This window comes from Nanorana parkeri, unplaced genomic scaffold (genome assembly GCF_000935625.1).
Source record: "Nanorana parkeri isolate BGI_ZX_2015 unplaced genomic scaffold, ASM93562v1 scaffold249, whole genome shotgun sequence".
Taxonomy (NCBI): Eukaryota; Metazoa; Chordata; class Amphibia; order Anura; family Dicroglossidae; genus Nanorana; species Nanorana parkeri.
Window position 1 is genome coordinate 288,350 of NW_017306517.1, and position 23,990 is coordinate 312,339.

Sequence of the window (23,990 nt, forward strand, 5' to 3'; positions counted from 1 at the left end):
ACATAAGCAGGGAACAGGACTCAGGAACATAAGCAGGGAACAGGACTCAGGAACATAAGCAGGGAACAGGACTCAGGAACATAAGCAGGGAACAGGACTCAGGAACATAAGCAGGGAACAGGACTCAGGAACATAAGCAGGGAACAGGACTCAGGAACATAAGCAGGGAACAGGACTCAGGAACATAAGCAGGGAACAGGACTCAGGAACATAAGCAGGTAACAGGACTCAGGAACATAAGCAGGTAACAGGACTCAGGAACAGAGGCAGGTAACAGGACTCAGGAACAGAGGCAGGTAACAGGACTCAGGAACAGAGGCAGGTAACAGGACTCAGGAACATAAGCAGGTAACAGGACTCAAGACTGGGGACTCAGTATTCACAGGAAACAATAACAGTATACTGAGCCATCGTCCTGACTGCAGGGAGGGTTTAAATACCCTCCCAGGAAGCACCAGGTGATGGCTAAGTGCTGGCAGCTGGGAGATACCTGCAGGTGAGCACTGGAGCTGCAGGTTCCAGCACCACCCAGTGGTGGTCTGGTACCTAACAGTTCCCGGCTGCCTGGAGACACCTGCAGGTGAGCACAGAAACGGCAGGGCTTAGCACCAGCGCCACCTGGAGGCACTCTGGATCCTAACAGACATGCGTTGATCTGGATCCGTACAGGACCCTTGGAAATTGGGTTTGGCAAGGAGTAGGTTAGTGCTCTAGGAATCCGTTTTCATGTATTAAATGTTTTTTTCCAAACAAGGAATGCACACATATAGGAAAAAACAACAATTGTCAGAAAAAAAAGAATGCTGTGTCTTTTATGTTAAAGTACCAAACATTCAATGCAGTATCGCTATTGTTGCTATAGAGAATGTCTAATAGTAAAATGATAATTTGCTAAAATAATTATTTTCTTATGAATTCTTGGTAGTATATAAAAGTTGGGTCCCAACTTTGATATATTATGAGATCTTGGCAGTATATAAAAGTTGGGTCCCAGATCAACAATACCTATTTGTCATAACTGTATTGTTTGAGTTATTCAAGCTTTACTGTCTCAGGAGACACCGTACTTACAGACATTCTTAAAACTACAAAAGCCAACAAATTAGGATGTCCAAATCTCTCGTATGAAGTAAGAAACCTAAATCAAACAGAAAAAGTGATAATCTGATAAAACCTTGGTAGATTGAGATATTGATTTTCTTAAAGAGTATCTTTACACTCAGAAATGTTATTGTACCAATGCATCCCTCTATGTATGATGATTACTAATACCATAGACATGACACGTGTAAAATGCTGTGATTTTGAAATACTTACACTTACAGAGCATTCACTTCCTGCTTTAAAAGGGCAAAATGACTTCAGTTTGCCAAAGCAATGCACACTGGGATTGCCTTGTCATCAGCAAAGCATTGCTGGGAAATCTCATCTATAATCTCATGAGATCTCAGGGAAAGGCATTTTCCTCCCCTGAGATGATGTGCTTGGCCACATGTTCTAGTCATATCTCTGGTCACATGTGCCAGAAATCCAGGAAGTAAAAGGAGAACTAGTAATCTGCCCTTAGTAAACATGGCCCCTGTCAGAAGACTGGGAAAGAAAAAGAGAAATAAGGTATGCAAAGAATACAAAGCCGGCAATTATCTAGAAGTATGTGTTTGTAGATTGTCATTACTAAACGTTTCTAAAAGGTGTGTTTGTTGTTATTTTAAAGATATGGGTAAAGGTCCGCTTTAACAGTAAATTAAAATGCTTCTCTGTAGTATTACCCATGCATGTCATATTTGAAACATACATTGATTCCAACAATAAAATATTGTTAGATTTTATTTTATTAAAGTGCAGTTTTGTTCCTTTACCCACTTGAGGATTTTGAATGTAAGAGATACACCCTAAAAAATTCTAACAAGGTTTTAAGGTTGCATCTCTTAAGCTGCCCATACACCGTGCGATCATCGGACTAAACTTTTCGTCCGATGATCGAACCATCATACGATTTTCATACGGCGGCCCCATCCTGCCCCGATTATCGCAAGGTTGAATCAGCAGTAATTAACAGAAAAGCACCTGGACGAATTGCGGTAATCGACCGCACGTAATTTTGTCTGTGCATGTGCAGTGTAAATCGTGTGAATTTTGACGTAAGAAACGCCACCAACCTTGCGAAAATCATACGATCAACCAAAGTTTTCTAAACAACTGGTTAGTCAAAAGTCGATCGATTGTACAGTATTTGCGGTTGTACACTGCCCATCAACCTTTACGAATATCGGACAAAAACACGATCGCATATGAAAATCGGCCGATATTCGTAAGGTGTATGGGAAGCTTAACATCGAGCTCCTTTCCCTCAGCTGCACTCCCCCTCTGCTATTACTGACAATTACCAGATGTCAAAATGACAACTGGTATTTGTTATGTATTACATTTAGCAGTTGTAAAATTACACTTGAAGATAGATAGTCAGAAGTGCCATTAAAATGGATCAATGTATTGTTCAATTGTATTGATTATTTCATTCATATATAGACATCAAAAGTGTGATCTTTAATCTGCATACAAAATCACTTTAAGAAACCTTACAAATGAAATGTTTTTAGATAAAGTTTATTCCTATTGCACCCCTTATTAATTATTGGTTAACTCTAATCAGCCCTAATTAACTCCTTCTTCCCCTTTTCCACTTAGCTGCTATTTTTTTCTGCTGATTCTCTTTCTATTTTTGGTTAAACCTATTTATTTGTGCTTATTTTTTTTTTTTACCATGATTATTTTCATAATTTTATTTTTTTGTTTCATACTCTTTTTAGTGTTGCAAAACAAGAAAATGTGCAAATTTGAAAAAAAAAAACCTTTATTAATTTGCACATAACTTTGCCATGCTCTCTACCAAGAACATCATATTAGTGTAATTTTTAATGGGATAAATGATAGAATAATAAAGTTTCTATTTACAGCAAAACTGCTTTTTAAATAAAAAAATTACGAAACAGAAATATAATGCATTTGTTTATGTAATTTTGTTTATAGTTTAGTAGAAAATAAACAAAATGCAAAACAATATTGCCAAAAGAGAGCCTAGTTTTTCCTAAAAAAATTTATGTATTACTTTGTCATTTTAAGTAATAACAAAGTTATAGCCTAATAAACAGGCCCATGTAAAAATTGCTTTGCCCCATGAGGGGTATACAAGTATGAGAGCTGAGGTGGTTAAATAGTGTGTGATTCTCATTAGAACACTTTTTAGAATGCTTTTTATAAATATTCTTTATCAATATAATAGCTCTCTGAAAATGTATAAGCATCGCAGGGCTCATACATACAAGCATCATTTCACAATGTTTTCTAAACTTTAGTTGGTCAGAAATTGTTTGGGTCAGTATTTTTATGTGTGTACATATGAACACTTACAGGGTTATTCACAAAAGGATGAGGAGTTTTGAGAAGGCAGGAGAAGTGAATAATCTAGGACAACATAGCTGACCTGGAAAGTGAGTTTACTGTTGAGTTTGCTATTTTGGCCTACATAGTTCACTTCTCTTGCCTTCTCTGAACTCTTCACCCTTTTGTGAATAACCCTGTTACAGAAGTGCCAGGATCACTTCATATCAATGAAAACATCCACAGCAAATCTGATCTGATCTGGTCTGATTTTACATTGTCTGTGAATTGCTCACCATACACTGCAGGACAGAGGAAGGCTCCAGGCAAGGATCCATCAGCAGTTAAATGAGAGTCCCATGCTGACATCTCTAGTAAGTAGTGCTAGATGAGATTTTCTAGGAGTGTGACAGCAAGAGCAGAGTGCATCTATGCAAGGCTAAAATGTAATTTAAAGAGTCTAACATGAGTGCTATATAGCCAACTGGTGCACTTGGTAATAATACGTCAGTGACTTCCCCTGTGTGTAGGTGCTTGGTGGTGGTTATTTAGAGTGAAGCACAGCTTATTTCTGATAATCCATTGGAGGTTTAAGCTGCAGCATAGGAACTGTGAGGTAAATTCACTAAAAGGTATATCATAAGATAGCTAAATGTCCCATGCAATTAAAAAAAAATCATTATAAACATGTTAGATAAATAAACCAAAAAAAAAATGAGATAAATTTAAATACATTAAAGTCAATTCACTAAGGTGGTATGAGGCCACCTTTGACCCTGCACGCTACTATACTGATTTTGGATGATAGTGAAGGACAGGAGGTTTTATCAGCACAGTCACAGTCTGATGATGGCAGACAGCCTTTTGTGACACTTCAGCATCAGGGTCATCATCAGTGCCATCAGAATTGGCTAAATGTGCTTATAACTGTCAGATACACAATCAGTCCAAACATTAAAAAAAACTCATACATGTGGTATCCTGATACTCAGGAGTAGCATAATGCACCTTTTAGTGTAATTCTAAGTATGCCCATGCTGTATGAGAGAAATGTATGAAAATGACAACATTGTGGCAAAAATACATTTTCATTTTCCAAAAACTTGTGGCAAAAAATACAAATTTCAAGACTTACCATGCTTTTTCACAAATACTTTTGTGTGTCTGCTTTCCAAAATGGGTTTATTTTGCAGGATCTTTTTCTGTCCTTTCACTTCAGGGCCAACCCACTTCTGGCAGACCCAAAACCACAACAGACTCAGTTTCTGATCGCAGTCGGTTCCCCGAGCGGCCGTTGACACAGGCACAGCAAGGGGATCCAAGATGGCGGCGGCGGGCAGCGCAGACGAGCGCCAGGCCCCTACACCCCCCCTCACACAGGAGTTTCCTATAGATGAAACCGCCTATGAGCGCATTGCCCTGGCAGTGGCTAACTTGCTGAAACCCACCATAACATCGGTGGTGGAAGCTGCCATTCAGCAAGGCCTCTCTCACATCCAGGCGGAGGTGTCGCAACAGGCCCGATCTCTTAAAGAGGTGGAACAGCGAATATCAATGCTGGAAGAAGAGGTACTGGAAGCTAACACCAAGGTGACGGCCTTTGATGATCTATCCCAGAGCCTGCTGGAGAAAATTGACGATTTAGAGAATCGGTCCAGGAGAAACAACTTGCGGATCATCGGGGTGCCTGAGACATACAAACCGCAAGTACTAACTGAGCTGTGCTCAACTGCCATCCCAGAGGCTTTGGGCCTCGACACTAAGTGTGTAGTGGAGAGGGCGCACAGGCTTGGGCAGCCTCACCCGGACAGAACGAATCCTAGACCGGTTATTGTGCGCTATTTAAATTACGCGGACAAGTTTCTGATCATGCAACAGTACCGAGCCACTCGCACCCTAGAGGTTGACGGGCACAAGCTATTGGTCTTCGCAGACTACTCCGCTGAAGTCGCCAGGAAGCGAAAGGCCTTTAATAAGATTTGCTCTGTGCTCTACCACAAACTAATAAGATTTACACTGGCATACCCGGCCACACTACATGTGGAAACTCCGACGGGCAGGAAATGCTCCTATCTGGATCCAGCAGAGGCGGAATCGTTTCTCAATAACCTGAGTTTAGATACTGGGTCTCCCCCCAAATCTGCTGAACCCACCAGATCCCCACGAAAAACAGCACAGTCCTCTAAACGCAACAAAGGCACACCGAGGAAATATAGATTCCGCTGAAGAATGCGGGAGGTCACCAGGGCCTACAGCTGACCCATTGGCCACAAGCTATGGGGGCAACCAGCACGGGAAAGTTGAAAAAGTTGGAATGTTGTTATTTCTGGTGCAATTTTTGAGGTAGATGGGAGAAAACCTCGTATTATCTGTATTGAATTTCTTGGTACGTTGTGGTCACAACCGCTGAGGGTTGACCGCTAAAACAGAATACAGAAAAAATTTGTTTAAAAAAAAAAATTAAATTAGTTTCAGCCACCTAAAGGAGAATTATGGGGAGAGTGAAATACAACCATCCCCATTATTAGACAATATTGTTTGGATCTCTTCCAGCCGCTGCGCAGCTCTGCACTGTCAGCATATAGCCAGCAATAGCCTGCTATATGCTGCATTTAGGGTCACAGTAGGACATAGCAAATGTCTTCCTGTGACAATAAAGAGAACTGTGGCCAAAACGGTTTTGCCATAGTTCTTTTTTATCAACATTTAATTCAGGAAATTGAAAAGAGTAGAAAATATCACCTCAGTTGCAATCCGGTATGTCAGTATATTCATCCTTATTTGCGGTGAAAATGCCACATTTTGTCTATTCTGACTTTAGCTCTCTCTCATGCTTATTTGACTTTGTGTCTGGCTCTTTGCTTAGGTTGCCTTTTCTGAACAGTATAATATTGCTTTAACACTTCAGTTTTGCAGGCATTTTCTTCTGACACAGATCATGTAGTCAATGCTTTTAAATGTCCTTCTGGAACATGCTATATAGGACAATGTACAAGGAGATTTCAAATGTTGTTTAATGAACATAAATATACCATCATGAAAAGCAATATAGATTCCCCTGTTGAAAGGCATGTTTTCTCAATGGACCATTATTCTAGACAATTATGGTTTTAAATTTTTCATACAAAGACAAAAGTACAAAGGCAAATGACAGGAAAAAGTAAATTGAATTAAAATGTTACCTTAGCACTTCCCTTATTGAGCCTACGGGGTTGATTTACAAACCTTATAAACACGCCACGAACAAGTATACACCTCTGTAGTGTGTTCCCTCCCAGCATGATCTATTGGTGGAATCTAGACACCTTTGTAGTGTGTACACACCCAGCAGGTGTGTTGTGCAAAGCCCTGCATGAATTGCAAGGTGCTGTTGTGTAAATTAGCTCTACATTGTGTTGCTTGCGTTGATGAATGCAGGAATGTAAATGCATGAGCTAACCATTTTTGTCTAAACTGTGAAGCAGCATTATATATGCATCATGTGCATGATTTTTCCATATATGGCATTCGTGGAAATATGCTTTTAGAGACTTTTTGGTTGATAAATATGTTTTGCTGTATAAAAATCACACACACCTAGTGCGTGGTGTGTTTAGGTTAGTAAATCACCCCCTATGTGTGGATGCATATTGGCTGTTGGCTTGGGGGTTAGAATAATCCAGATTTTGGTTTTAAAATCATAGGTATATTGAGCCACTTATATTTTGTTCACTTTAAATTTCTTATTTTACATTGATTTTGCTATTGCAATCTCTGAGCAATATATAGCTTTCTTGCTTTTTTTTAAATTATGGATTTAAAGCAGAAATCAAGACAACCTAATAGTCAGACTTATAAATGCAGAATCTACATAAGATAAGGAAACTATTACAAAATATTCTAAATATCCTCTGTGTTTTTTGGCCTAGTATGCTCTGACCACTCTGTTCTTTTACCAGTTGACATCCGCGGTGTTAAACCCCCTTCCCATCCAGGCCATTTTTCAGTATTCAGCGCTGCGGTACTTTAACTGACATTTATTCCGTCATGCAGCGCTGTACTGAAATGAATTTTATACCCTTTTTTGGGGACAGATAGAGCTTTCTTTTGGTGGTATTTATTCACCACTGGGGGTTTTATTTTTTTACTATATTAAGGAAAAATTACCGAAATTTAAAAAAAAAAACAGTTTCCCCTATATTAAATGATAAAACATTTATTATTACCCAATTTTTTGGTAAAATATAAAAGATGGGGTCACGTCGGGTAAAAAGACACTAAACATGTCAAGCCTTAAAATTGCGTGCGCGCGCGAAACCTCAAAAAACGATAATACCCAAAATTGGCCCTAGGCGACGCTTTAAAAGCTGTTACCGCTCATCAGTTTAGTGTTATCAGTGATTGATGGCCCTAAAATGATTGCTCTCACTGCGACGTTCGCGGCGATATGTAACATGTGTAGCGCAATTGTAATTTTTGCGCGCTGGGGCACCGGACGCGTATTTACGTTTATAGGCGCGTAAACGTGGGGGTGGGGGAGTTAAACATTTTGGGGGGGTTTTTTCCCCTTTTTTTATATGTGGCTTTTATTTTATTTTATTTTTTTATGTGTTACTTTTCTTTTTTTTTATTTATATTTTTTTTTTTGCACTTATTGTTATTGCTATTATATAGGGGGATAACAACCCCCTATATAATAGCAAAGGCACACTGACAGGTCCTCTTTATGGAGATATTAGGGGTCTCTAGGACCCCTAATATCACCTATGGACCCCAAAAGAAGCTGATAAAGCAGAGATCTGCTTTATCAGCTTCTTCTCTCTCCAGATGACTGACAGGTGAATGCGGAAGTGATGTAACACACATCACTTCTGCATTCACAGCCCGGACGGGGATCAGCAAGGAGCTGATCTCCCGTCCTCCTCCTCCTGACGCCCTCGGAGCCGGTCCCGGGATCCAAGATGGGGCAGCGGATCCCGGGAATCAAGGTGAGGGGTCAGGGGTGGGGAAAAAAAATGGACCCGCTGATCGCCTATATGTGAAACACCCGGTACCGGGTGTTCGCATTGGACGGGTCTTTTCTGCCCGTGCGTGCCCGCTAGGGGGCACGCGCGAGCAGAAAAAAATTGCAGATGCTGCAGTGCCGTCCGTCCGTTTTTTTACTACGGGCAGACGGCAAGAGGTTAAGTGATGGGAAGGACTAAGAGGCAGCATTAACATCACTGTGTTGTGACATAACAGTGGGGGACAAACATCATGCTTTAGGAGAATCCTCAGTCAGTGTGTTTTAGTCCCCAGAGATCAGCATTCTACAGAAGGGTGCTCAAGCACCAAGATACCAAATACTGGTATGCTGCAGGCAGGTATGAACAGGTTAGTCCAAAGGATACTGACTACAGCTTATAGTGCAATAAAACAGTTTATTAAAAGACATGTGAGACAAAGCATGAAAACCCACAACCTACAGTATATATAACCTAGTGAAACATGGTTGCAACAGCAAGAGACTAAACAATATTTGAAGAGGATGATTGGGTAAACAGAGGAATCAGGCAAAGTAAGATGGTTATGCAAGGAAACAGGTAATGACTATTAGAAAAGATCAGGAGCAAAGCAAGAGCATATATATGATAATTCAGGCACCAGTGTCCAGAGGTCTGGGAGTGAGGTCAAGTGGAGTCAAATATTCCCCTAGTATCCAGCATTAGGTGGTGGTTAATAGAGATGGGCTCGAACATCGGCAGTTTGTGTGTTCTGGGAACACAGGAACTGTCAGGGCGTTTGGCAGGCAGTTCGCCCGCCAAGCTCCCCGCAAGGCACTGTGCCTTGTGAGCCCTGATTGGCTAAAGCCTTGCACCTGACCATAGGTCAGGTGCAAGACTTTGCCAATCAGGACCCAGTACTCTGTAAGAGCCATAATTGGGCGAAGTCACGATGACTTTGCCATGATGACTTTGCCCAATCATGGCTGACCCGTTACAACTCTAAACAGTTGGGCAGAGCTAGCTGTCATTGCTAGCTCCACCCAATTGTTTATATGTTGCCGGGTCCTCCTAACATTTTTTAATGGGGTTCCTCCTAACATTCCTACCAGACCTAAAGGGTCTAGTATTGTTTGGGAGGGGGAACCAAAAGCTTTTTTTTTTCTTTTTAAATGCTGCAGCAGGTTCTATACATTGCAGAGATGTGCCACTTTCAGGCAGTTTAAGGGGACCTCTAGGCACAATATTTAAAGGAATTTTTCATTGTTATTGTTTCACTTTAAGTGATGTTAACCCCTTCATGACTGAGTTTGTTTTTAGTTTCTGTTCGTAAATGACTGACACACTTTTGACATTTTTGCTGTGTGATTCTTCCACGTCAGTAATATACTTTCTTACAAAGTGCACCCACATATATTATATATTGTTTTTTAGAGGACAGATAGACACACATATGTGATATAAATATGTAGCCCTAACGCCTCACTTAGGACAAATAAAATATAAAAAAAGAGGAAAAAAACGTTAAAAAAAACACTTTTTTCCCAGTTTTGATTTGTAGTATTTTTTTTACAAAACCAGCACAGCTAAAAAAATGCAATAAATACATTAATTTATTTGTCCCTTATTTTATTTTATTTTTTACACATTTTTTTTTTTTTACACTTTTCACAATTTTTTTTTTTTTTTTACACTTTTCACTTTTTTTTTTAACTTAAAAATGTTATTTTATTTATTTAATTATATCAAGCAGATTTTGTGAATTAATCTCACTGTTACTGCATGATAAATTAATAAATTTTTGGTTATTATCAGGCTGCTTCAAACTTCAGAACAGCCAATAATAAGTTAGTGACACTGATCCTGCAGCAGTTCAGGATTCAGCTGTTACTAAAGGTTTTCTGATTGTTGCAACAACGATCAGCAAACAAACATTCTTCTTCCAGGAATAGATACATTGTAGGAATAGACACATTTTGTATCTATTCATGAAAGAAAAAAAAAAAGCCAGTATAGCTTGAGAGAGATATCTCTCGATCTATACGAGCTGTCAGAATGCCGGCAAAAGCCGGCATCTGTGTCCGCTCTGCTTTGACTCTCAGACACCCGATATTAAGGTATCAGGTGTCTGAAAAAGGTTAACCCTTTCATTAATGAATGCCTCTGTAGAAAGGGCATCCATTAATGAATGTTAAAAGCTGATTCTCAGCGATTAACAGCCCTCTAAAGCAGCAAATAACTCGTCACGTACAGTGTACGTGACAAGTCATTTGGTCCCTTTGTGGCTGGACGTACAGTGTACGTCTCCCGTCACGAAGGGGTTAAAATCACTACTCCTACTACTTTTTTTTTTTCATTGATACATGTCCCCCAGGGAGGTAGCCAAATCCTCATAACCTTTTTATGGCCATTATCGTGCAAATAAGCTTTCAAAATGGGGTCAATTGATTTTTAAAGTTCTACCCCCATAGATGTGCATTGAGTTCAAGTTCAAATTCTAACTTTTTCCATGTTCGAAAGTTCGAATTCAAACTGAACAGAGGGGTGTTCGGCTCATCACTAGTGGTTAACTACAGCTCTGTGTTGATTGCTGGTGCATACTTCTCTTGCCAAGAACCACAGTGCCACAAGCAGGTGATCTGGCTGCTCTGCGTGTTCCTGACTGACAAGACACATTTATCATCTTGATAGAAACATCCAGTGATAACTGTGTCTTGATCATTTTATCTTCAGTGCTTTAACAATGTCACTGGTGGCCATTTTAAGTATCTGAAGTTTTTTTCTCTGTTGGGGGGCCCCTTCACATTTTCAGCTTCATTGCTGTACATAATTTTTAATGGTCTACCAACACATTGCATATAAATAATAAAAAAAAAACACACATATTAAAAAAAAGTACCCCTGCACCAAACACGTTGACTAAAAGGTGTGGCCACTGAGGGGTGTGGTCACTGAGGGGCGCTGTAAAGCTTTCTCGCAAAGGGCGCCTAAAGGCCTAAGGCCGGCCCTGTTTACCGATCATCAGTTTAGCATTATCAGTGATTAATGGCCCTAAAATTATTGCTCTCACTGCGACGTTTGTGGTGATATGTAACGTGTGGCGTAATCGTCGTTTTCAAAACGTATTGCACACGTGTATGTATGTATTTGTGTTTTTTTAATTCTTTTTCAAGTGTGACTTTAATTTTTTTTCCCTATTTTTTTCATTTAACTTTATTGTTAAAACATAGGGGGCTAAGAAACCCCCCTATGTGATAGCAAAGATATGTGACGGGTCCTCTTTATGAAGACATCAGGGTCTCCAAGACCCCTAATGTCACCTAGGGACCCCCAAAGAAGCTGATGAAGCAGAAATCTGCTTCATCAGCTTCTCTCTATCTTTTGAAGCTATATAGTGACACAAGGATGCGGAAGTGATGTAATATACATCATTTACGCATTCTGACAGTGGAGAGGGGACCGGAGAGAGATCGTGTACTGATCTCCCTCTGATCCCCTGGCAGAGAGCCACCATGCTGGTCCCGGGCTCGAACCGAAACAGCGGAGCCCAGGACCAGCGGGAGGGGGGGGCTCTGATCGGCACCCCATACCAGCCATCCGCCAGCTCTATAGCCGGCAAATCGCTTGTATGTAAACAGGCATCGCTGCCTGTTTTTACATTTTGGTTGTTTCCCGTGTGCTGCGTGAGTGGGCAGGGCTAACAGGCCGTATATATACAGCCTGTTACATCTAGGAAGCACCCGGCCGGCAGAAATGTAAATTAAACCGAGAAGAAGCAGAATCAATAGTAAGTAATAACAGATCATCACACTGATCTTAGAAATAGCTGAAGAAAGTTGTACAAGCATAATCAATGAGCCTGATATTCATAAAAAAGGAAAATGATGAGGTATCAACCAGAAAATATTCTTTTTTTTTACCTTTCAGTATTAGATTTTAAATGTACTATGATTGCGGAGGACAAAACATCCATCTTCATTTTCTTTTCATTCAGCTGAGATACAATAATTCTTTCATATAACTTTTAACTTAAAGGAGAACTATGGAGTCAGTGTTTTTCCCATTGTTCTCCTAAGGGTAATGGGAGGACGCAAACTAGCGTCCTCCCGTTACCCTAAGCTCAGTATACCGCAAGCTACAGCTCCCGGTATACTGAGACGCCGCAGCCGGAGCGGATCCCGACATGGACGTCGAGATCCGCACAGCTGCGTGAGGGACAGCTGGCTCTGCCTATCTAGAAGCAGAGCCAGCTGTACCCGCCCCCCTACCCCATCTGTTCCGGCAGATCGGAGCTGGGAGAGGGGAATCCAGCCCCTCCCCCTGTCACGGCAGAAAGCCGTGACAGGATCGAGAGGTGAGCGAACCCGGTATGTGTTCGCTCACCTCCCGATCTACTGAGCCGACCTGTGACACAGTCTCATTGTCAAAGGTCGGCCAGAACTATGAGGTGAGTGGAAATCACTCATCTCATAGTTCTCCTTTAAAGGTGATAAAGATTACAGATGTAATGTAAGTTATGCTACAATATTTTTGTCACTAAATCTGAACAGTGTTGTCTTATCTCACTATTTTCATAACTGTGTCTATTATAATGTTTTTAAAGCCTATCTCCAGACAAAACTTTTTTAGCTTGGGAAGAGGAGAAACACCTTAATGGAGACATAAGCTGCAAATAAAAACTTGACAGAAGTTATATTACTTCCAGGAATAGTAGGTCAAAGAAAAGTACAATTTGTCAAGCGCGTTTTGGGGAGGGGGGTACTGGGTATTGAAGGCTGGTGTGCGGCTCCTGGTGACATCAGACAAGAGTGTCTGGTGTGTATCCTGGAAGAACAAAAAAGAGAGAACTGGAGCGCCACAACATAGCACAAAAGGGTAGGTTTTTGAGGGGGCAACACAATATTTACTGATATGCACTCGCATGTGGTGAAGTTCGAAGGAAACTCAGTATTTTGTGACCATGAGGAGTGGCATGGTGTCAGGTGGGTCATTCAGTGGCTGCAGGGTAATAAGCTTGGTACTCTTGGTTGGGAAGAAGAATCTAGTACCAAATTGATCGGAGAACACCAAAAAATAAAGCAGACAATGTGTGTAACTTGATGTTGCAATGGAAGAGATAAAAACTTGTACACTCACCCTCACAGCTGATGATGTTAATCTTGCGTAAGAGGTGTTAATGCTGGCTTCTCCTCGGTGTTCACGAAGGGTGGAAGGAGTCCTGCAGGATGTTCTGTGTTGCCATTAGGAAGGGGGATTTGTGTGTCCCGAGAGGATCTAAGCTTTAGCTTGTGGCCCGGGTGGATGTTGTTCGGCTGATGTTGTTTGGTTGGTGAGCGGGCATCTGTTGGCGATCACGGTGGGGCCAATTCACTTTTGGTGGCCCGGGTAGATATTAGGGATGGGTTATTCTGAGAAGTGTAGGATGATCTTGTGGTATCCAATGTTGAATGGGTGTTGTGGATGAGCTGATGTGAAAAGTGTAGTGTTGATCTGGTGTAAGTACAGCTGGAGATGGGTCAGGGTCTGTTGAATGCTAGCATGGCGAAGGGTGGTGGCGGCTCTGCTGTGATGATGCAGTGGTGCGTGCTGCTGGAGGGGCAAGGGGGGAGAGAGATGCTGGAGAGAGGGATCCAGCAGGAGGAGGAGGGTAAGACAAGGTGCAGCGGTGTGCGCTGCTGTATGGACGGGGAGATGCTGGGGAAAGATCAGCTACAGAAGGAGAGTGAGGCAAGATGCAGCAGTGTGAGCCGCTGTGCGGGCAGGGAGATGCCGGGAGAGGGGTTTGGCAGGAGATGGAGAGTTAGGCAAGGTGCAGAGGTGTGCCCCGCTGCATGGACGGGGAGATGCCAGGTAGAGAGCACAGCTGGGGAAGGAATGAGGCATGGTGCAGCGTTGTGTGGGTGGGGAGATGATGGGGAGAGAGATTGGCTGGGGAAGGAGAATGTGCCACAGTGCAGCGGTGTGTGGGTGGAGAGATGCCAGGGAGAGAGATGCCAGGGAGATAGATTGGCTGGGGATAGGCGGGGAGACAGAATGCAGCGGTGTGTAGAGCTATGGGGAGAACAAATGAGGCACCGCGTTTCATAGTAGTAACACTTCTTTTTCAAGCCCGGTGTAGAACTGACAGGCTGCGGTGGGAAACCATTTAAAATGGAGGGGGTGGGAGGGGCTGGCAATGGGCGGACCCGACCACACCGGGATTGACCAACGGCTGGCGTGTGGGTCAGCAATGAAGCATTGTGACCTGTTAGGAGGAGGCGGGTATTGCTCCTGCTTGTCACATGGTTATAGTCATGGGGGTGATCTGCAGCGGTGGAGGAAAGGGAGGAGGGAGGAGAAGTTTACATATATACATATGTATATGTGTATGTTGATCCTTAAGTTAACGATTGTTGCCTATTGGCGTTTTGGATAAGGGAGTAATGTTAAGGTGAGAAATCTAACAGTTGGAAAACATGGGAAGAATTGTTCAGCCGAAGGAGTGAGACCCTTGGGGGAATAAACAAGATGTTTGTTGCTTTTTGCCATTTTGGATGGGGGAGAAATGGTAACGTGAGAATTCTAATGGTTGGAACACATGGGAAGAATTGTTCAGCTGGAGGAGTGAGACTACGGGGGAAAAAATAATAATAAGATGTATGTTGCATCTTGGTGTTTTTGATGGGGGAGCAATGGTAAGGTGAGAATTCTAATGGTTGGAACACAGGGGAAGAATTGTTCAGCGGAAGGAGTGAGACTCCAGGGGAATGTAAATAAATGGGATGATGATGCTTAAATGATGGGACTGACTTCTAGCTCTGCATTTAGTCCTGTGGGAGAAAGTGTGTTGAGTTTGTAAATCCAGAAAGTTTCCTGTTTGTAGAGTAGGTGGAATCTTTCAGATGGGAGGATGCGTTCAATCACAAAGACTTGGAGGCATTGTATTTGTTTTTTTGCGTTTTGCAAGGAAATGTCAGAGAACACTATGGTCCGTGCTTCCCTGTTCAATCAACCTTCTGTGTTCACCGATCCATGTTCAGAGGGGACGGATCGTGCGGCCTATATACAAGAATCCACAGGGGTATTTGGGACCATACACTACGTGATTATGGGCACAGGTGATGAATTGTTTGATGGTAAATTTATTTCCCAGGCTATCCTGAAATTCCACTAGGCTATGGGAAATAAACTGACAGGTTAAGCATTTAGTTTTTTCGCACTTGAAGGTTCCCTTCCTGTCATCAAAAAGGATAGTGTGAGTGGGCCTGGGATTAGCAGTTTTGAGTTTGCTTGGTGCTACAATGTTTTTGACACTTCTTGCTTTTTTGAATACCACGGAAGGTTTCGTGGGAGAAAATTTTGCCCAGTTTTGGATCACTTAAAAACAAGTGCCAACTCTTTTAAATTAAGGATTCTATGGATTTGTAGTGTTGTTGAAGGTAGTGATAAACCTAACATTATTGTTTTGGTTGGTGTCCGTGCTCTTGTGTTTGGGTTTGGTGCATTGTTTGGAAAAATGATCCTGAGCTTTGGTGATGAGGTCTCTTGGGTAGCCTTTTTCAAGGAATGTATCTTTCAGGTGTGAGCTTTGTGAACGAACGATAATCCTGCATTTTGGTACAGTTCTTGTTTAGTCTGCAGAATTGACCTTTCGGAACATTGCTTTTCCAAAGGGGGATGGTAGCAGCTTATGTAATGAAGGTATGAGTTACCGGCTGTTGGTCTGTTTTTTTGAAGTGCGTTTTTCTGGTTATCTGGCTGCCTTCATGCGAAAGTTCCAGGTCTAAGAATACCAAGCTTTTGGAGTCAATGACATGGGTGAATTTCAAACCTGAATTGTTGTTGTTGCAATGTGCTGCAAATCGTGTAATGGTGTCTGGGGTCCGTTCCATATGATAAGGATGTCATCCATGTACCTTCTATAATAGATCACATTTTTAGCAAAAGGGTTTTTCTGCCAAATGTGAAATTGTTCCCAATGGCCCATGGTGAGGTTGGCATAATTTTGCCCCATAGCTGTCCCTTGCGCCTACTGGTAAAATTTCTCAAGAAAGAATTAAAGGGGGACTGGCATGCCCCATATTGGCAGCAGCAAGGGCGATAATTTCAAGACATTGGAGACAACCAGACACCCCTGAGATCCGGGAATGGGTATTAGAACTGAACCATATAATGCAAATGGAAGAATTGAAAGCTTGCGTATATGATAGGCATGTGATATTTGTAGAAAAATTGAGACCATGGATGGCTTTTATTGGCTCAACAGAGATTCAACAATACCTATAAGAAACTGGCATATTGTCTTTCTCCCCCTTCCCTCTTTTTTTAAAACTTAAAAAATGTATTGTATTTGAGTTGCTTTGGAGGGAATGAAGGAGAGAAGGAGAGAGAATGGAGTGGGGAGGGGTGGGGAATGGATGTAGGAGTGGGTATGATAGGTTTCTAACAAAAAAAAATGGGTAAGAGCAAGGTGTTGGATTCGGAATGGAATGAGATTTTAGATAATATAATGCCTTTTGTTTCTTGTTTCATAGTTGTATAAGTAATAATGATGGGCTAGTTTATTGTAATTGATCATGAGCATGAGCATTTCTTCTATCCTTGCCCACTTATAATTAATAAGCAATTTTAGATATGAGATAGCTGTTAGACCGCACCAAAAAATGTTCTATTTGACAACAGGGTGGGAATTTTCCAATGCAGAAAGCCCAGGTGCCTAACATGCCAATTTATCCAGCATGGCCAGATGAAGTTTTTTGACCACCTGAAAAAACCCTATCACATTAAACAATTTATTACATGCTCCCATGACCATGTTACATATGGGCTCACCTGTCCCTGCGGGCTTTTATATGTGGGCCGTACCATACGTCCGTTACATGCCAGAATCGGAGACCATAGACGCCTGATTGAAAAAGGGGACTCTGAACATAGTGTCCCAAGACATTTCACTTCAAAACAACATAAGAGAATCCAAGACTTCCATGTTTTTGCAATCAAGCATATTTCCACACATCTGTCTCCATCAGAACGTTTTCACTTACTGTGTAAGAGGGAAACCTTCTGGATCTATAAATTAAACACTCTGATGACACCAGTTGGTCTGAATGAAGAAATTGAGATTCACACCATACTATAAAGCTCCTCCCTGCTACACAGTTCATCACACATGTAACACTAGCTTTACCGTTTTTGTGAATTCATGTGACCTCTTTGCTCCCTTAGTTTAATATCTTGCATGTGCGGGTCTCCATACGGATGTAAGGTTTCACACATACAGGTACGAATTTTGTATGTGTCCACATAAGTTTTTAGTTTCAAATGGACCTTTTAGCCAGGTGTTGAATATTACACCGCTCCCACACCTGGAGCGAATTATTCTAGCTATAGATTAACCCATTATTTGTTCCTTTTTTCTATTAATAGTATTACTTTTTTTCACTATTTCCATCCCCGATGTGTCTGTCATCTCCATACCCCTCGCTCCTCTGAAATTCTGACCTATCACAGGAGAGGAGCAGTCTTTACTCCTCCCATCTGTCAATTTTAAAGGTTCTCTGTTTCCCGCAATTACTATCGCCTTGAGGGTTGAGAAAGAGGCTGTGCCTCGAAACACGTAGCCGCCACTGCACTGAGAGCCCTCAATTGTTGTTTTACTCTTCACCACTTTGGACTTCCCATCCGGTGCACGACCAGTTGCACCCCCATGCTGCCAGCCAGACAGTACCTGTGTACGCACAGAGCACAGCACAACATAGCCGTTCGCTCCCTACCCAACACTGCCGCGGCTCAGCCTGGCCAGCCGAGTACGTGAGCTGCCAATATTCTCTACACCGCCCCCATAACTTGTCACCATCCACTCCTGGAGCAATCCATCCTAGGATTTAGGTTCCTCGCCAGGCACCCGACATTCAGATGTCATGATACCTTCTGACACATCAGCTGTCTTCAAACTGCAAGTCTAACTGTCCTTTTCACACATCAGTGGATATAATTTATTCTAGGGTAGTAGCGCTCCTACACCTTGTTTGTTTTTTATGTATTGAATTGCAGGGTTCCTCTCCCTGATAGGAGGAGCTTACTCACCCAACATCTAATTTCACCATTCGCCTTCAACTAAGGGGCCACTAACCCGTGCGCTTATTCACATTTTAGTTAAATGTAGACGCTATTGTTGTTGTTATGCAATTTATGGAATAGTATGTGATAAAATGAATAAAAAATTATTCTTGAAACATTTTTTTGTCAAGAAAGGAGAAATAATTGTGGGTGAAACATGTGCAGTTGGTTATGAATTGGGCTTGTTTATGATAGAGAGATGGTAGTTGTGCCAGGTTATATTGTATTGCCCGGAGGTCCACATGATGTGGGATAGAAGTGTAGAGAGAACATACATCTAGGGAAACCCAATGATATGTGGGTTCCCAGGAGTATTGGCATAATATTTCAATGAGCTGGCCGGAGTCTCTGAGGTACGATGGTAAGGCGGTGACAATGGGTTGCAAAAATAAATCAATGTAACGGGAGAGACCACTGGTTCGGCTATCTATGCTGGAAATGGTGGGCCGGCCAGAAGGTTTTGTCTCATGTTTATGGAATTTGGGTAAGTGGTAAAAGAAGGGGGTCCTTTGTTAGGTGGGGCAGAGGGCAGACTTCTCTTTTCAAAGGCTATTTCTGTTAGAGTCTTGAGGTCTGAGAGGTAATGGGATAAGAGATCTTGAGGGAGGGGCTGATAGGTGGATGAGTCCAACAGAAGGTGGAGGGCTTCTTCGATGTAATCCTCATGGTTTTGAATGACAATACCACCACCCTTGTCTGCTTGTCGAATGATGATCTGCTTGCTGGTGATTAAATCATTGAGGGCCTTTTGTTGAGAGTGGGATACGTTGGAATTCTTCCTGTTTTTAGATGTAGCCTTGTTTTTGTCACAGAGTTTGTCGAACTCAGAATATGTGACCTGATATAATGTTTAAGTGAACAAACCTTTGGATTTGTGGGGATAAAAGCTTGAATGTGGTTTGATTGGAGTGTGGGTGACAATAGGATTATGTAGGTCCTCTAGTAGAAAATTTGGTGAGAGGGATGGGTCAGCCAATTCTCCTAGGATGGAGAGGACGTTCTCGTCTAGTTCCAGGCGACTGGAGGGGAAAACCGGGGTGTCGCCTGGAGTGGTCATATTTATGGTGTCTATTCCTTTGTTCTGATGGAAGTGTCTTTTGAGGGTGAGGTTGCGAATGAACATGTTGAGATCTTTGGACACATTGAAGTAATTGGGTAACATGTCAGGAGTGAAGATGAGGCCTTTTTTGATGAGGGATTCTTCATGGGCTGTCAGTGTGTGGTTGGAGAAGTTAAAGATTTTGACAGTAGACTGTTTCTTGTGAGTAGTTTTTCTTTTTTTGTGATATTGTAAACTAGTTCTTCCTATCTTTCCCCTTCTGGTTTTTTTCATCATCAGCTGTGAGGGTGTGTTCATGTTTTTTCTATTCCATTGCAACATCAAGTTATACACATCGTCTGCTCTATTTTTTTGTTTTCCCCTGTCAATTTGGTACTGGATTCTTCTTCCCCACCCAAGGGACCAAGTTTAGTCCCTCACAGCCACTGAATGACCCACCTGACACCACGCCACTCCTCATGGTCACAAATTGCTGAACTTCCTTTAAACCCCACCACATCTGAGTGCATATCAGTAAATATTGTGTTGCCCCTTTAAAAACGACTTTATTGCACTAGGTTGTGGTGCTCTGGTTCTCTCTTTTTGTTTTTTCAGGTTACTTTCCAAACAGTAGTTCTTAATGAACAATGGATATAAACACAATTTAAAATTATTTATAGGGCTTACTACACTTTTCAGTTCAAAAATCCAAAACATCTGATCATCTTGATTATATAGCTTTTATTCAGGAAACCCGTGTTTCTTTGAACCCCTTTCATACTTTTTACCTACGGAGATAAAAATGTATACACTGAATTAAGGAGCTTAAACAACAGACAGTGAACTAGTATATTTTCTTGGTAGCTAAGAGATGTATAATGTGAGAGTGGCTTTCACCAAACCTTTCCACTATAAATAGACTTATTCAAGATCTATGACATCTGTTTTATTTAGAAAAACTTGATGCTGCATTAGATCTCTCTTCTGAGGATTGGATGTCTGAATTATTTCACAGATAGCTACCACTCCTCAAATTTACGTTAACACCTTCAGAACAGCAAAAGTTGTTATCTCCCTTCAATTATACTGCTCAATATGCTATAGAGGTATTACGAAGAAAGCTCTTCAATATACTTGATCCCTACTTTTGTAATCCTTGTGATATTTCCCCCACCTCCCTCCTCATACTCCTCTGCCACAGCAGCCCAAGGCTGTCTTTAATATTAATTGGGCAAGATTTTGCTGATGGACCCCCACAACGCTCCTGCCACCATAACGAAGTACTGATGGGGTGGTCATAATAATCTGGCCACTCAATGTATATTTCAATGCAATAACTCAATAGACTCAGAAATCTGAAATGCAATTCACTCAGGACTCTACAATGCAATGGACTGAGGACTCTGCAATGCAATGAACTCTTGGCTCTGCCACGCAATAAACTCAGGACTCTGCAATGCAATAAACTCAGGACTCTGCAACACAATGGACTTAGGACTCTGCAACACAATGAAATCAGGACTTTGCAAAGCAATAAACTCTGAGCCCTGCAATGCAATAAACTCAGGACTCTGCAACGCAATAAACTCGAGACTCTGCAACGCAAATTAACTCAGGACTCTGCAATGCAATGGACTCAGAATTCTGCAACACAATGGACTCAGAACTCTGATACACAATGGACTCAGGACACTGCAACACAATGGACTCAGGACACTGCAATCAAGAAACTCAGGACTCTGCAACACAATGGACTCAGGAATTTGCAATGCACAAACTCAGGAGTCTGCAAGGTAATGGACTCAGGACTCTGTAACGCTATAAACTTAGGACTCTGCAGCACAATAAAATCAGGACTCTGATCCGCAATCAACTCAGAACTCTGCAATGCTATTAACTCAGGACTCAGCAAAGAAATAAACTTAGGACTCTCCAACGCAATGAAGTTAGGTCTCCGAAAGATAAACTCAGGGCTCTGCAACACAATGGACTCAGGACACTGAAATGCAATAAACTCTTGGCTCTGGAATGCAATGAACTCCTGCAGTCAGGGCCAGTGCTAGACTGTTTAGACAGCAACGGTCCAGGCCAGCAACTTGCATCTGGCCCCTTCCCTCGTTGGTGCATGGGTGTGGTGTTGCATACTGCACTCACTTGAGACAGGGGGTGCATATTGCTTGCACCAGAGTGTGGTTGGCAGGTTGATGGTGTACATACTGCATGCACCCAAGGGGGGTTGAATATCGCATGCACTGGAGCATGGGGAAGGGCCCACTGCCTGAGCTGCTGTCGCATTACAAGCATTTATCTGGGCATTCTACAATGGAGGGTAGTGTATATAGATGTGTGTGATATATATACACACATGGCCCCCTCCAAATAGGACATGCATCTCCATGGAGGGGAGTGTAGCGATAGAGAGAGAGAGCTTTGTCCAGAAAAATTATCATTGCCTCTGAATGAGTGTATGTATATTGTTCTTTTTTAGCATTTCTACATTCCCCCCTGGCCTTCCTATGTTATGCGTCTTCAGACATTTCAAACATACACACCCATGTGCAGTCATCCCCTTCTGCCTGCTCAGTAGCCACAGCCTGTTATGGCCCAGGCACTGTGAAGATGGCCAACCTCTGGTACAGCCTACACTTCACACGGCTGGAGGACAATGTGCAGCAGCTGCTGTGAGAGGAGTGCACCACTATCACCAGATGCAGTCCCCCAGTCCGCCCTGTCACCAGTGGTGCCGCTGCTCACCTGTCTGCCACTCCAGATGAAAGGGACAGCTACTGTGGGCCCCTGTAAATTATGTGGCCCAGGGTGTTTGCCCTTTTTGTGCTGCGGTAAAGATGGCTCAGGCTGTGGGCCCCTGTTATAGGGCCAAGGGCAGTTGCCCTTTTGCCTTGCAGTAAAGACGGCCCACCAGCAGCCCCTTCACATCGTCAATCTATATTTCATCTGTGCCTGCTCTGCTGATGTAGTTCAGCTTCATAATTACATATCATATTTTACACTTTATTATCAGCATTATTTCTTCTAAATACATGTGTGATGAGACCCTAGGAAAAGTAGTTTAGAATAAGTGTATTTTCGTTGAGCTACTTTATGTTGATAAATTGGTACATACTTGCCTCTGGTGTAAATATGTGACATTGTACTCAAAACAAATTGACAAAACAAATATTGGTGTACTTTGTTGTTCTGTAGATACTTTAACCTATTCTCTATGTACATTTTGATAGTATATATATAATTGTTTATATACTTCAACATTTATTTTGCATACTGATCTTATTCTATACATCTTTCTGTAACAATTGCCTATCTTGCATTCATATTGTAAGCCAAATTTTTTTACTTGTTACTGTTTTTTTGGAAAGGTCAATAAAATGTTATGAAAAAAAAAAAAAATATGTAGGCTACCATTTTGAACTCTCTTTCACAAGCTTATAATTTCCTTTCTTCCACGCTGATCCAATAAATCAATAATCTATTAGTCACTGATCCACAATGTTCAGATTTGAAGTTCTGACTTTAGTCTGGCATCACCTGTTGCATACTCATTTTAGTTCAGTGTCTCAAACTATATAGGCTGCTGTAGATGCAGCCAGCCAACTACTGCATCATATTCAGAAGGCCATCTTCATGATTCCCCATTAACAACCCCTTAAAAAATGTAAAGTATTATTGTAAATATTTTAAACAACTAGTACATTTACAAAGTTACTTTTTTTTTAACCATTTACTGACCCTGTAAATAAATAATCAAACCAAAACGAATTGTCTTGCAAAGGAAGGTTTCTTGAAAGCTTGCTTTAATGCCTAATTGGGTGTTACCATCAGACCTTTAATCTTGGTCTTGTAAAAAGTTTGGCAAAACTTGTGTTTTCAAATAAATTTGCTTTGGTATCAATCTGCTCTATGGGCTCACACATTTTATGGTAACGTTTATCTTACTGCATGACCATCCATTTCACAAATTAAACATTCAAAGTCATGTTGAGAAGGATCACAAAATTATTGATGACATGACTTGCTTTGCACCAAACAAATCATGCTTAGCATGCTATAATGGCTTTTTCATTTGTACTTGTGCTTATATGATAAATATTAAAAATGGAGCAACTCATTTATTATTCATAATGCAGCTGTGTTTTATCCTGAGACCACACAATATGTATACATTATCTTTTTTTATCCTGTCATTTTTTCTTTAGTGCTGTTTATGTATGGCTTTAGAGGTTACAAGCACAATATCTAAGTCTTTAAAACTTTATAGTGCACGGTTGTCAGCTATTGTGATCTACTTTTGCCATAATTTGAAGAAATGTTAGTATATAAAGGCCAAATTTAAACAGAACAAAAAAACATGATTTACAAAGAAAAATTATAAAATATAAATAACTGTCGGAACTATTTTGGGCTAAAAGGAATTTAACTATAAGGCCTATACATATTATTCTACATAATGTAATATGGTCATCCTGAAAGCCATGTTTGTTCTGTCTATTCTA